This window comes from Aedes aegypti, chromosome 2, assembly GCF_002204515.2.
Source record: "Aedes aegypti strain LVP_AGWG chromosome 2, AaegL5.0 Primary Assembly, whole genome shotgun sequence".
Taxonomy (NCBI): Eukaryota; Metazoa; Arthropoda; class Insecta; order Diptera; family Culicidae; genus Aedes; species Aedes aegypti.
Window position 1 is genome coordinate 169,168,923 of NC_035108.1, and position 15,252 is coordinate 169,184,174.

At 36.1% G+C, this 15,252-nt stretch overlaps 1 long non-coding RNA gene across 1 annotated transcript; it reads left to right on the forward strand.

The window, feature by feature from the left end:
• Positions 1-2,980: 2,980 nt before the first annotated feature.
• LOC110676192 lies at positions 2,981-3,893 on the forward strand. The gene is made up of 2 exons (XR_002500148.1): positions 2,981-3,407; positions 3,535-3,893. It is a non-coding gene; the product is annotated as an uncharacterized LOC110676192 (long non-coding RNA).
• The last annotated feature ends 11,359 nt before the right edge of the window (positions 3,894-15,252 follow it).

Below are 15,252 nucleotides of genomic sequence, written 5' to 3' on the forward strand. Positions count from 1 at the left end.
GCATGCCGTTCAAGCTCTAGCATGATCATCTCACCAAAAAACTATTGCGTTTGCATCACACCGAAGCATAAACGGCATTTTGAGTGAAATTTCACGCCAGCAAACATTCAAACGTAGCAAACATTTTAAATAACTAGTCTTGTGTTTAGATTTATCAGCATCTTTGGAAAAACTGCTTCGCTGACTGAGGTTTTTAAAAATAGTTTATTTTGAATACAATACTTTTCACTTTTTCAGCCATAAAAGTAACGGGCTGCATTTGACATTTCATGACAGCGGAATCTGGGCTGCATATGACGTTGATATTTTTCCTCTTCGCGAGTCTCTCTCAGGTTCGCAAGAATAGACCAATATGAACACAATTGATCTTGAATGAAAGCTTGGTAGTATATCTGTCTAATCCATGCTGCAAATTTTAAATTTGTATCATACTCTTTGCTAGCGATGCGATTAAGTCCAAAAAAAGATCCGGCCCGCGGGCCGGACTGATTTTTGCCTTTGCTTGCATCGCTAGCGAAGAGTTTGATATAAATTTAAAATTTGGATTAGGCAGATATACTACCAAGCTTTCATTTAAGATCAATTTTGTTCATATTGGTCTATTCTTGCGAACGCACCATCCATTTATGTCGAAAAAGAGGCGTAAAGGTTGGGCAGGCCTGATTTATAGTTTGCTGTAAAATCATATTTACGTCCCACCGTTGTAACGATAAAAAGTGCAGTCATAAAGCATGAAACAAACTCACCAAATTGATCCTTTAAAGGATAATTATCCTTGACTGAGCAGCCACAATTCACTTTCAGTCCAACTCAACACATACAGACTAACTAAGAAAGAGACTCCACGAAACACTCCGCACTGCCCAGTAAAATGCGAAAACCGAACAATAAATTGAATATTTGACTCCGGCGGTGAAACAACGAAACCATTTGCTTGAGCTTCCAAAGCGCACTCCTAATCGTAAAGCAACCCCTTTTCGGTTGCTATGGAACCCGTTGTAATATATGGTTTACTCAGTTTACCGCATTGGCATATTGCCTGCCAGAGCAAGTATTTTTTGGGCGAATTTGTTCATTTTTTTCTTCCTCATGTCTTCCGGAACATCAAATCGGTAACGTAGAACTCCAGCCCCGGTATCTGCATTGCGTCTGTTTTAATGTAGGTTTAGTCATTCATAACCACACATTTTGGTTTTGTTAACCACTCTCAATACAGCTTCCTTGCGCGGGATTTGGCCGCCGTGTTTTGTTGATCACGCCGGTTCGGAACACTTGGCCATCAGAGCCACGTCGCGAATCGAAAGGTTCGGATTACGCTTGAAATAATCCAACACTTTCCGGGCCTTCACAGAGTCAGATGTCTTCGATTTTCTTCCACTTCCAGCCCGCCGCTCGGTCGTCTGGGACTCCTTAAAAGATTTTACCACCCGAGAGAGAGTTGTATGGGTGATTCCCAGTTGTTTTCCAATCCATCACATACTCGCAGTCGGATTTTCCATGACGGCGCGCAAAATTCTCCGGGAATTTTCTTTTTGTTTCGATGTCATATCAATAATTACTGAACCGATTGTTATGAAATTTTGCACTCCAATCTAGTTATACCCAGATTTTCATCAAATTTTACCCACGGACAAAAAAAAACACGGATAAAAATTGTGCATTTTTTTTTCGAGTACAGGCCTTACGCCACTGTTTGGCTTCGATTCATCTTCACCTTAACACTTCAGTCGTCGCGCTGTTGTATTTTGTACAACACAGCTTAAAAATTCTCGATTTCGTTCACAACAGCAGCGTGGTGGTTCTGACGGTGGCACACCGCGCGACAACTGGAAGGTTAAGACAAAGTTTTGATTTTCTGTTGATGAGTAGACAGAAACATTTTATTTATTTGTTACATTTGACTTGAATGCCCTCAATGTGATTTTTAAAAGTTAAGTTTATCTAGCAAGAGCCCTTGATACTTAACTTTATCTGATCAATTTATTGGAACTCCTCTCATGGTGACAACATGTCTACTTAAGGTTTCAAACACCGTTTTGACGCATATTCCGAACACTTAAGGCCATAGTGACATCAAATGCATCTGATAGACATAAATCAGCTGATATTAGTGAAAGGCAAACTGTTAGCTGTTGGGTGTGCCGATAAAATTGTTTTTTTAAACTTGCTTTGTATAATTTTTACGTTAAAGAGTGGAACAACTTTTCGATTCAAATGCCGAACAAATGCCAAATGAATAATTTCGCAAATAAATGTATCTGAGCTGGTTCTACTGGTCTCCAACTAGAGAATCATAACCACTCCCGAGGTATGGAATAGATTGGAAGACGTTAAATATGAATGGATCATTGCAGGTAGTTTTTGCAAGTGCTCACCGCATCAAAACAAAGGCGCCACTGTATATGGGATTTAACATTGTGACAACATTGCTGTTCTGTCAAACACACAAGGCTACGGTGGCGCTATCTATGCTTTCCATAGCGGCCGTTTTGGTTATTTTAATGATCCATTATAATTGACTGCTATTTCCTTGTAAAATGATGACATATTTCAGCGAAACATTTCAATCAAACCGCCATACAAAAAACCGAGTGTTCGGAATATGAGTCTGTTTGGAATTTGAGACAAAACGGTAAAGAGCTTTTGGTTTGTGTAGGAATATTAATTTTTGAAATTTGGAAGCATTAGAAATCTTCAATTTTTGCAAGTATGAAGAAAAAATATCCACCTTTTTTCAACTTCTACAGAAGACACGCAGGCTGCTTCCTTTGGTGGAGAGGCCTGTGTCACCAGCAAACGAAGATTTTTGACATTCCTGATGAAACTCAGATAAGTCAGATGTGAAGATATTGTACACTATTGGCCTCAAAATGTTGCCTTGAGGAACACCAGCTCTTACAGGAAATTTTTCAGACTTGGAGTTCTAATAATTAACCTGAAGTGCACGATTTAACAAATATCTTTGGATTATACTATAGGTCGTATGAATAAAACCGAGTACTTGCTCATACTCAACCCGACTTGAGAAAAGTAAAGTCTCTGAGCATTTACTCAAAACCGTATGAATAAAACGGTACTTTGCTCAGAGTAAGTTCGAATTTCGAACTTAGCTTTTACTCTGTCAAAATTTTTGTTTTTGTTTTGGCTATCCGATTTTTGCGCAGCAGCCAACAGTTCCTTTGAAGATCTCAAGCATAAATTTTGCTTGAGAAAGAAATCAACCGCCTGTGCCGGCTTCTGATGAACTCACACACCCCGGCGAAGCTATTCAATCACGTCTGCCGGGAATAAGTCAGTGAGCGCAAGAAACTGCAACCATCGTGTGCCGCCTGCAAAGACTGCATTTGATACATGAAGGATGTTGCTGCAGTTTTTCTCATGTGACGGCTGCCGGTTCGTCCACAAAGGTAAGTGATTTGCACTTTTGTTGAAATGAATTTTCTTTATTAGAGAGACTTTCAGCCCTTGGCTGGTTCGTCTCTAGATGCACTTTTGTTATTCTGCAAATAATTTATTCGTATCCCTCGCAAACAGATCTTACCAATCAAACGGTGACCGTACCCTCCCAGAACAAGCTAAATTCCACTGAACGATAACGTCGAGCTTAGTTCCTGTAGGGTCGATATGTAACAGCACCAGGATTATCGTAAGAATGAAGTTAAACCGGCAGCATCTTCATTAACAACCAACCAGCATTAGCAGCATCAGCAACAAAAGGAAATTGCATTGAATCCAACACGTCTGTGTGTTATATGTTAATTCAAGATGCCACAGGTGACCGGATTGGCACTAGTGAATGAGAAACTATAGGACTAGGGAAGTGCATCGTAGTTAACGCAGGCATTGGAAACAAGATTGAAATTTAAAGAAATAAACGTCGTTACGAAAATTAACCGTATGTTCGTCAACATTTTTCACCAGCTGATATCTATTGGTTTTGCCCAAAACCCACCACAGATTTTGTAAGAATCTGCCAAAATCTGCTTCTTCTTTCGTAACACGTAACATCATCCTACCAGTAAAGATGAGTAAGAGCCTACTTTTGGTGAGGACTTTCTTTACCAACTGACCAATTTATCATGTGTATATCGTGTGGCTGGTACGAAGATACTCTATGCCCTGGAAAGTAAAGAAAAATGCCAACCCGGTAGGATTTGAAACCACGACCCTCATCTTGAAGTTGCTGAATAGCTGCGAATTTAATGCTACGACTATCTGGCCCTTATCCGCCAAAATCCGTATGGAATATCCTTAAAAGACCTGATCAGATAAACTGCTAGTTATCTCAAAATAATCTAATTCATAATATTTTGAAGAATTCGTCTTAAAACAGAAAGATCTTCATAATAAATCCAAGAGTAAGTATTCTCCACAAATTTCTTCCGATATTCAGCAAATGATTCTTCAAATAATTCAACAATATTTTTTTAGAAGGCCTTCCTTAGAATCCGAACCGCCAGCAGCTTCTAACCTAAGTTGTCTTTCAACAGTTAAACAATTTAATTCGTTCGCTTACAATTCAACTTATCATTTTGAATTACTTGAACAAATATGATGTTTATTTTACATCAACGCTGCAGCAGATGTTGATAAATAAATGTAAAATTCGCCAAATTGAAGTTTCGAAGTTTGTTCAATAAATTTCATCACAAAAGCTTCGGCTTATTCTTTTAGAATATTTTCGCTGAAGTTTCAGTTTTGTAATATTTTACAATGTATTCCTTAAATCTAACAAAATTATGTTAGCACGTCATTTTTACGAGAGTTGTGGAGAAATGGTAATTATTAAATAATAAAAAAACGCAAAATATGTATATTCATTATTATTTTACAATTTTTTTTGTGACGTTTTTTTATGTTGATGCATGCAATACTCAAATCTATCGATTTTTTAGTTGTATATCAATCGCTAGCATCTGTAATATGAAATCCGTCTCTGACAAAGTAAGGGATCATTTACAAATTGGCTAATTTACTAAAGATGTTAATAAATAATGAAGGAATTCTTTGCGGATTGCTAATTTGAGCTTGGATGAAAAACTAAATGAAAACTTTGGATTTATTCCCTAAAAAGTTTCTGAAGGTAAACCCTAAACCATTTGAAAAATCAAGATTTTGTTGAACATCTAGAGAAATACTTGGAAGAATCTCTGAAGGATTTTTTGTGTTATTTGTGGTCAGTGTTGTCTCAGCTTCGATTCCAAACCTTGCGTCAATTTTATATGCCGAGTTTATCGAAATCCAAATTGGTATTTCAAGACATATATCATCAGGTTCTCGAATTTTCTTTCGAGCTCGTTCGTACACCGGCTTGCAGAATTTGAAAATTATTTACCACAATTCAAATTGGGAGAAAGCTTGTATTTCGCCAATCATGACTATTTAAGTTCCTAAAGTGCAGTCCATTAAACACGTAAGGGTTGGTTTTATGAGAGGAGGGGGGTTTGGGAGTTATTACGCGTCATACAAATTGTTTTTAACTTTCATACAAATATATTACGATGGGGAGAGAACCCTCCAAAATTGTCTTACGTAGTGAATATTGGTCAACAGCCAAAAACATCACGCGATTCACATTGCTGTAGGTGCGCAGTTGTCTGTCGTAGTGCCTGGCCTTATAAAATCCGACTAACTGAATTCTGCCAACGTCCGCAACGATCGAAAACCATAAATTCATAATGATGCTGATTACATGCATCTTATTGCAATTTTCAATTCAATTTTCATACTAAACTTTTGAACTGAGCATGGTCAGTAGGTGACTCAGAATTTTCTGAGCATTTACTCAGCTTTTACCACTTTATTCATACGAATTCGGATGTTCGAAAAGTAAATGCTCAAATGCTTAGTTTTATCATACCAACTTGAGTAAATGCTCAAGAAAATAATTTGACAGGTGGATTTGAGTAAAGTAAAAGCTTTTGCTCAGTTTATTCATACGACCTTATGTCTAGAAGAGCAAAGAGGATGTGGACCATCATACTGTTCAAAAAGACCTTTTCATAAATTTCATTAACGGAGTAAAGCAAGCTGATTGGACTATAGCTAGAATTTTTTACAGGATTTTGGTCCGGATTTAAAATTGGTACAACCTTGGCATTTTTCCATTTGTCAGGAATGTAAAAAAGACTAATAATTGACCAATAAGTGTTTCTTTGATTAAAAAAACATACTGTTTTTTTTCATTTGAAGCAGTCAGGACTATGGTTAATTGGTAGATCTTTGTCCCATAATGTACCACAAACAGGTGATCTACCTTTGTTACGGGTAAAATTGAATTTATAGTAAGCCTCATCTCATCACACGATTACCGCTATACATATGTACTCACATATTGCGCATCTCTTTCACCATTGGACTATCGCAGAACTTTTTACAAGTGTGGAAACGCTAATAAAAGTGCGCAATTGCATCAAATCGGGTAGGTGTCTTCGGGGGACTTATTCTTCGTAAATCAAAGAATAAATGCTCTTAATACACCAACAGAACTCAATGCAATCCCACACTTTTATTCACACTTTCACACTTATGAGGCCGCACTTCGCAGTCCAGTAGTGAAAGAAATACACAATATATCTACTTCATTTGAACAAACCACATTAAAATAAAGTACACCGGGGCAAGTTGAAATGCAAAGTTTTGAATAAGATGCCTTTATGATTTTGCAGATTTTTCTTCGCTTAAAGTTTGTTCCATTTTTGATTTTCGAGTTTCTAGGATTAAATTTCTCATCTCTATCAAATTTTACTAAGATACCTTGTCATTTCATCTGAGCCCAGCCGTTACAACTTGCATCGGTGTACCATATATCGTTCTTAACTGCAAGGGAAGCTGTCACGAACTGGAAATAATTTCGACCAGCTTGCTTGCTCTGATGCCCCTTCGTGTATCGACCACTCTACAAGGGGGAGAATTGATTTTTTTTTTCGAAAATTCTCTGATTGACAAAGGCGATTTATCGGATTTCACGTTTGTCAACAGCCGTTATAATCTGCAAATTTGGGTACTTTTGACACGGTTGCGATATGTTTGTTGTGCAGCTTATTCGACACGCTAGATCAACTCAGCACAGCAGTTATTAGAAGAGGAGAGATTCATTTCGAAAATTGAATAGTTTCTCATTCACCCACCACAGAAGCGATCAAAATCAATCAGGATTTTGGTGGATTTATTGTGCGGAGTATTTGAATTACGACCACTTTGGCGAAAGCTTGAATACTGGAATACTAATTCATTTGAAATTATTACACCAAACCGATAGGAATCTCTATGCTCGATATCACTCCCTAATGGTGTACATATACACATTGAGATAAATATTCAAATGCCTTCCCCTCAACCACCTATTAGGATTTCATCACTGATGATGATGATTTTTTCGCTTTCGGTCTTGAACTGTGTAATGCAGGACGGACTGCAGTTGGCGGACCGCTGCTGTTCGATTGGGGTAGCATTTCTGAAGCGTTGGTGCTGTTAAGGATCACCCACCGTGACTACAAAACTTTTCGACAATGGTTGGTGAATTCAAAGGAAGATTGAATTACACTAGCTGGTTTAACTTTGACTATAAGATGTGCTAAAGGCATTTCTATAAGGTACCGCGGGGCAAGTGGGTAAGTGGGGTAAGTGAAAATAATTGGTATATTTTACTGAATATGTGAATTAACGTTTTAAACTCATGCGTAAACCTTTGAGGCCATTGAGAACATTACGATAGGTAAGAAATTTCTGAGATTGTTCAGCCTTTATTGCATAATAGAGCGAAATATAGTTAACCTGCCAACTATCACTCCGTAACAAGTTGGCGGCGTGCAATTTTATTTTAATATTTTCAGTGGGAAAAAGTTGAGGAAAATAATTGTCTGTACCATTTCAAAGTTGTCCTCTCTGATAGTTTCGAACCACAATAAAAAAAAGTTTTAAAATTAATTCTACATAGACCTAAAAATAACTAAATTGAAACACTGTCAATTTTCTAATCACGTGGGGCAAGTGAAAAGTTTCTCATTAGAGATTAAATTTGTGTTTTCTTTTTAGCTATACTTATACAAGGTTCACAATTATCCTAGAACGTGCTGATAATTCAAGAAACACTACGCTTTGAGTGTTAAATGCTATTATCAAGGCCAAATCATGGAACTTCTCTAAAAAAAAAGGTTACCAAATATTATGATATTAATATGTTTACTTCGGACAGCCGATTAAAAAGAAGACGTTGATTGAAAAGTTCCAATAAGAGAGAACGCACGGAAATCTTGTGGGATGTCTATGTAAAGCTAGTTCAAAGCATAAAAAATGGGGTTTAGGTGTATCCACATAAAAAAGTTTCTAAATACTTTATTGAAGGATTCTGTTTGATTTCTCTTGAAGAGTTATCCGACGTTATATCCGATTTTCTTAAAAACAAATAACGAACGGTGGAAATTCTACAGAGCAGAAATGCAATTGCTGTCCCATGATGTAAGAACTAACATTGGAAATGTTGCAGTTATAATGTTGTCGAATCATTTCAACAAACATAACTGAACAGAAGAAAATTCAAGTAACAATAATAAAATTTTCTTTGTTTTCATGTTACTTATGTTATTGTTCATTGGGACGCCTAACTAAATGTTAAAGGTAATAGAAATCTTGAATGTAACTGTTAGTTTTTGAATTTATTGTTCAAAACAATAAACTTTTCACTTGCCCCACCTGTGGGGCAAGTGAAAAGTAAGGATACGTTATTCAAAAACTTTTTCTGTACTTTTTTCTTCAATTTTACATAAATATCAATTTCAGTATACTGCTTATATTTGGTGGGAGTCAAGCTAAAAAATATACACGACCTCATTTGTTTTAATTTAAGGTCTCTAGAATTTGAAGAATCCCAATTATGCGAAATCCATTACCCACTTGCCCCACGGTACCTTATGTTCAAATACCTTATCGATTCACTGCTACTGGTACTGCTTGCCTTTTCTTTGAATAACAGTATTTCAGGTCCCAAATCATATGTAGATGAGAAAATACGGTAAACACAGTATTAACAAATTATTATCAATTCTGAATAAAGAAAAGAAAAAATCGATAAAAACCATCACTAATCATTGCTCAGAACTATGTTGAAATCAATATCATTCTTTTCATAGATATAAATGTTTCATTCTTACATCAAACCTCAATCTAATCAGTTTCTCGAAATGCTCGAATGATTATTCCATTACGCAGAAGCGTGCCGACGAAGATATCTGATCTAGTTTATACCTTATCATAAACTTCCTATCTTTGCACATTACAAAAAATATCGACTTACCTACTTGAATTTGTTCATCAGGTACCCAGAATAAGGATTGAACAGAGCCGAACAGAGCGAATCCAACAACTTACTCCCTCTCTACCGCAAGCATCGAATTTCGTTTCATCGCCTTTATCTGATGTACATCGCATCATGTTATTGCAATCTTCAGTTCCCCTTTCTTTGTGTTGCTGTTTTCACCAACTATGGTTGAAATTTGGAGTGCGTACTTGAAGTGTTATGATTAATTAAATGTTCATTGTACTGGAACAAGTTTCTTATACTGGCCATGAAATACATAAATCTTCCATGCGACTATCAATAACTAAACGAAAATAAAAATGTCTGATGATCTTAGTTTAAGTTATCCAATTTCCTTTTTAATGCTACGAACTCGATAAAGTATAGGCATAACAACCGAAATTATTCTGGTTTACAGTTTGTTTAGTTTAGTATTCAGCTGACTAAAAGCATAATCTGAGGGACGTTTCGATGCATTTTAGAATGAATGCATTTTGAATTCAATGTGATCATAATATCAAGCAGCATCTGCAGTCTGAGTCATAAAAATGCGAAATTGCTACGAATATAAATTTAACAGAAACAATCGTTATTTTCATTGCTTTCGTAGACATCAAAATTGTCTCCCTGAACCCGGGCCCCCACATTTTAGGGGTCCCCACAAAATACGATTGATAACTATTGGACATTTAAGAATAATTAAAAAAAGCGATTGAATCTCATCGAAAGATTTGAAAATTTCAAACTTTCTAATTTTAAATTCGAGTATAATCCTTTGACTTGCAATCTAAATGATTGTTGGGCTTGTCTGTAGAGTGCAGTACATTTGCCCTATTGCCCATTGCACGGTGACGTCATAAGAAAATCTCTCTTTCCCTCCTTCGGGAAATCTGAAAACAACGGTGCCAGTTCCTGTCAAAGTTGACAGGTACTGGCACCATTGTTTTCAAGTTTTGTTGAAGAGCGAAAGAGAGAGAATTTCGCCGTGAAATGCCTAATTATTTTGGATCTAAGTTTCAGTTGTTGTTTGTTTCTTATAGATTTATCTGGTAAGGTACCGTGGGGTAAGTGGATACAGAAAAATCAACAGTCATCTTCATTGTTATGTACAGCTAACGTGAATAATGTACTTCAAATCGTCATTTATTTTGATTATTCTGATTGTTATGTACTGAGTATGAGAGACTTAAAAATTTGCGCCAAATGAACCCCACCATGGTGGGGTAAGTTGATCACCAATAAAAAAAATCTGTTCTCAAACAAATGCGGTGTAATTATGTATAGTAAGAATGATATTACTCCCGTTCTTGTTATTGCTAGTGCGAGTAATGTTACATTTCAATACATTAAAATTAAAAATAATCTTTATATAATCAAAATATAATGAAAAATTTGTGCACATTAGTTCACACTAATTCGAACAAAAAAAAAACATCGTGACTAGATTAATTTGGAGAAAATTCATTCATTTTTACGCATAAGCTATACAGAAGTATTGTAGGATTGTTTCCAACGATGTTTTCAAAAAACACTCGTAGTTTAAAAATATTAGTTACATTTATTTTTAGATAACAAACTGAAATTCTTCTATTCTATTTATGAATATATGTCTCATCAGTCTAGAACAATTTGTATGGTCAAATAAGGTACGCATTTCAATAGAAAAATTAGTTTATATTGCCTTTTGCAGCTCAGCTTAGATAAACCACAAAAAGTTTCGTGTGAGTTTTGAAATTTTCATTCTTTTATATATTTTTTTTATACCAGAAAGGTTAGACAAACTTTTAGGTGGACTAATTAAAATTTTCTATGGAAGAATATAACCAAAAACGAACCAATGGTGCGAAAACATTCAACATATTCGAGTATTTATGCCTAATATTGACGAATGATTCACTTACCCCACTGATACACGTCCCCCACTGTACCTTACTTTTTTAAATGTATCTAAAAATATATATATATATTTTTTAAGGCACTCCGTGTTCGTGGCCACTACTGTGCCGGACTCAGGTAGCTGCTTTATCGATACAGATCTATTTTCAACTTATCTATATTTACATCTAGTTTCACTCTCTCCTACTCTTTTACTCTCACACTGAGCAGGTAGGAGAGAGCTCTGCTATTAGTGAGGCTAGCTGCCTGCGAAGAGGGTCAGTTTGTCTCAGTCACCATCTGATACTGACGGAGGAAGGATGTGCTCCGTGAGGCGTCTTCTGGTGGCTGGACGGTTTTTTTGTGGAGGGGCTGGGAATCGAACCCATGACCTTCCGCTTATGAAGCGGAAGCGTAACCTCAAGGCTACAGACCCCCCTTCTAAAAATAAATGTAAATGAAAAATAATGTTGGATCACTGCGGTAACCCATTTCTTGAATTGTCGAGAACAGAACCCCGCTAGTCTGCACAAATTAAAAATGGTTCAAACTCATTCAGCTCATGGAACGGAGTAAACATAATGTAACGTTGTAAAATAAAACTCAGAATCAAAACAAAACAGGCTAAAAAGTAAACAGAAACACATTTTTTATTGTTCGTAAGGTGACTAAAACTTCAAATTATAAATGAAGTCCGACGGTTTGCATGAGGTATCGTTCAAATTAGCGGGGGTACGTGGTACGTCGAAAAGTAAGGAAATCCAACATTTATTTGATATATATCAAATAAGTAACATTGAATTACAATTGAGGAGTCCAATGTAAGTAAAAGTTACATTTTGATAGATTTTATGTTAGGTATAATGAAATATTGTACTTTTTTCAAGCTTTCCAACAGTAATTTTGGGCGGTATTTTCATTTCAAGATATATCATAAATCGAAGAAGATTGACTTGTTTTTTTACAGATCTCATACATACAATTTGTACAAAGTAATATATTGCTGAAAAACTATAAACCTGATTTCCTGGAAAGCAAGTTTTGCTCACTCTCATGCATTGATCCCAACTTGCGCTTCTGAAGGTTTTTAAAGCGGTTCAAACCTCACTTCTAGTAATAAAAACTTTATCCAGAACATTAAGCATGAAACTTAAAAGGGAAATTACCAAAGAGAAACTACTGTTTTTATAAAGTTTAATCACCACATGACTTTATTATTATGAAAATTTATTGGCTTTCCTCGGTGAATACAATACCTATACTCAGAGTGAAAGGGAGTAACGAAAGTAATGAAATAACAAGATGGATAGAATCGCAAGCGAGCGACGAGAGAAATGAATAGGAGTTGAAAATTCTCAATCCTATCAGCTCTACTTTCAATTATTTTAGAGCCAACTGGAATATATACTGTCGTTATACGCATAATTGTCCCATGTTCCAAAATATGCAATCGAGAAAACGCGTTTAAAGATTTTAACACCTCTAGGCCTCGTATTGACCAGTTGTGTGGTAAATTAAATTAAAATCTTCACAATAGTATAAAAAATAGCATGTTTATTAGAGTCAAGAGTTTGTATTATGGGAATAAAGTAAATTTAGCTACGAAATTCAAAATGGGACTGTTATGCCTAGAAATACGGGGTTTTTGGTGAATTTCTACGCATAACAGTCCCACTGATAGTAGTGACCAATTATTTGCTAAGCATATTGCTGTAGATGACCGTTCTTACGTATAGATTGTACCCTATGTAGAGGACGTATACCCAGTAAACACACCATCGTTTATGATTAGATATAAGAGTACAAATGTGGAGGCGATATACGTACATCTTGCATTCAGCCTTATGGCGCATGTACGTATATCGCCTCCACATTTGTACTCTTATGCGCTATTGTATACGAGTTTGTGTTTACTGGGTATCCTCAAGACTATGTTAAGGCAGCTAATGAAGGCTCAAGTGACATGTGCAAACGAAGCCACGTGAGGGGAAGTGAAGAAATACGATTTTATAGTTTGGGATGGAAAGCGAAGTTTTCTTTATGTGTGATAATTAGAAAATGTATGAGTTAGTGAAAGAAAGAGTGGATGAGTAAGTTTGAGAGTTTATAAGATGTAATAAATTCCTAAATCGACTCTTCCAGCTGCAGGCTTGACAAAAACTTATCTGCGAATTCAATGTTATTCTGCGGAGTAAATATTTAACTCAAAATTCATGAACATGATCTTCACACGATTTGACATTTCTTTGGACTTTGTTTGCAATATCATGATATTTGATACATCGCAAATTAAGTTTTAGAACCACCAACATATTTGCCACTTGCACCGAAGAGTCAATTATGCGGAATGCCCAGGTCATCATATTCTTCTTTTGACTTAACTTTCACTTCTTCTTGACTTCATCAAGTTTGATATATCGCAAGATAGGTCTCAGGACCGCCAATATAATGGCCACTTCCTCTGGGAAACAGGGTATCCAAAACAACCTGGCATGTTGTCAAGTCATCCAGGAACCTTTGAAATACCCTTCAGTAGCCTTGATTTGTGAATTTATGAAGTTTGATGTTGCCAGCTAGGTTTTAGAACCGACAGTTTAAAGGCCATTTCCCCCAGGGAACCGGGAATTCGGAACAATCCGACAAGTGGTCAAGTCATTCAAATACATTTGAACCACCTGCAGACTTGATTTGCAAATTCACAAAAAGCCAGGTTTCAGATTCGCCAATATAATGGCCACTTCCACCTATGAACCGGTATTTGGAACAACTCAGCATGTGGCCAAGTAATCCAAAAACCGTCGAACTATTTTTATTTAGAATCATGAAGCTGATTTGTCGCAAGCCATGGGCTTGAAATTAAAGTGGTTACTGTTTCTTCAAGTGGGATTATTTCAGTACTCCTCGTGATGAATCCAAAATTACGGTGCATTTCTAATCGATGACGGCGGCTCAAAAAAATTGAAAAAATTTGTGATTGACCCTGAAAATTCAACTGAAAATCATTGAAAAACGGATGCGAAATAATATTTTGATGTTGAAAATTTCAATCAAATTTGGCGTCATACTCACATGAATGATGAATACATCTCGATAATACAAACACATAAATCAGGTTGTGTTCCACATGGGATGTAAAGCCAACGTAAGAAGAAGTTCAAAACGATTTTCCCAAACACCAGCTAATTCAAAACTGACAACTGAATATTTTGTTCGAGATTAGCGCAGCGAATTATATAGTGTGACAGTTATGCGTAGAAATACAGTAGTGGGACAGTTATGCGTGGAAATTCAACAATGAGACAAATTGACTTGGCTTGCTTTTCATTGAGTTTCCGAACAAAGTTAATTTTTGGTAAGTGTTTTCTAAAACTATACGTAAAAATAAACTGTTTGTTGACAAAAAGTCAAAATGCACAATAAGTAACATGGGACAATTATGCGTATAACGGCAGTACAGTCTTGGACTAGTTTATCTCGGGACCAACGGCTTGACTATCTCAGGGATGGGGCTTGCCCAGGTCCTCGGCGTGAGAAACGTGTGTTTTAACTACTACACCTGGCCCATCCCCTGCAATAAAATTACTTGACTTCTCTAATCTTGTTTCCAAAACTCGTTTCAATAATATAATACAAAGCAACTACATGTGTTTGAGAACAGTAACAAGGAAACATATATTGACTCTAATTTTGATGTTAACATATCTTTACAAACAAAACATGATGTTGACAATGCTCTTGAAACATTAACAAATTCCATTGTTGAAGCCAGGAGCATTGCAATTCCAAAAAGTGAATTACAATTTTAAACCGTGATTATAGACGATGATCTTAAACTCTTGATCCGTCTTTAAAACGTGAGGAGAAGGCAATTTCAATGTGATCCTGATATGAAATTTATAAGGCAGGAACTGCAGAAAAAAACCAAAAAACGATTTGCATAATTAAGAAACAAACATTTTGAAAATAAAATTTCTCAATTGAACCCTGGCTCTAAGCCCTTTTGGATATTATCTAACATGTTGAAAAAACCTCAAAAGCCAATACCGGCATTGAAAGAGGAAAACAAATTATTACTAACT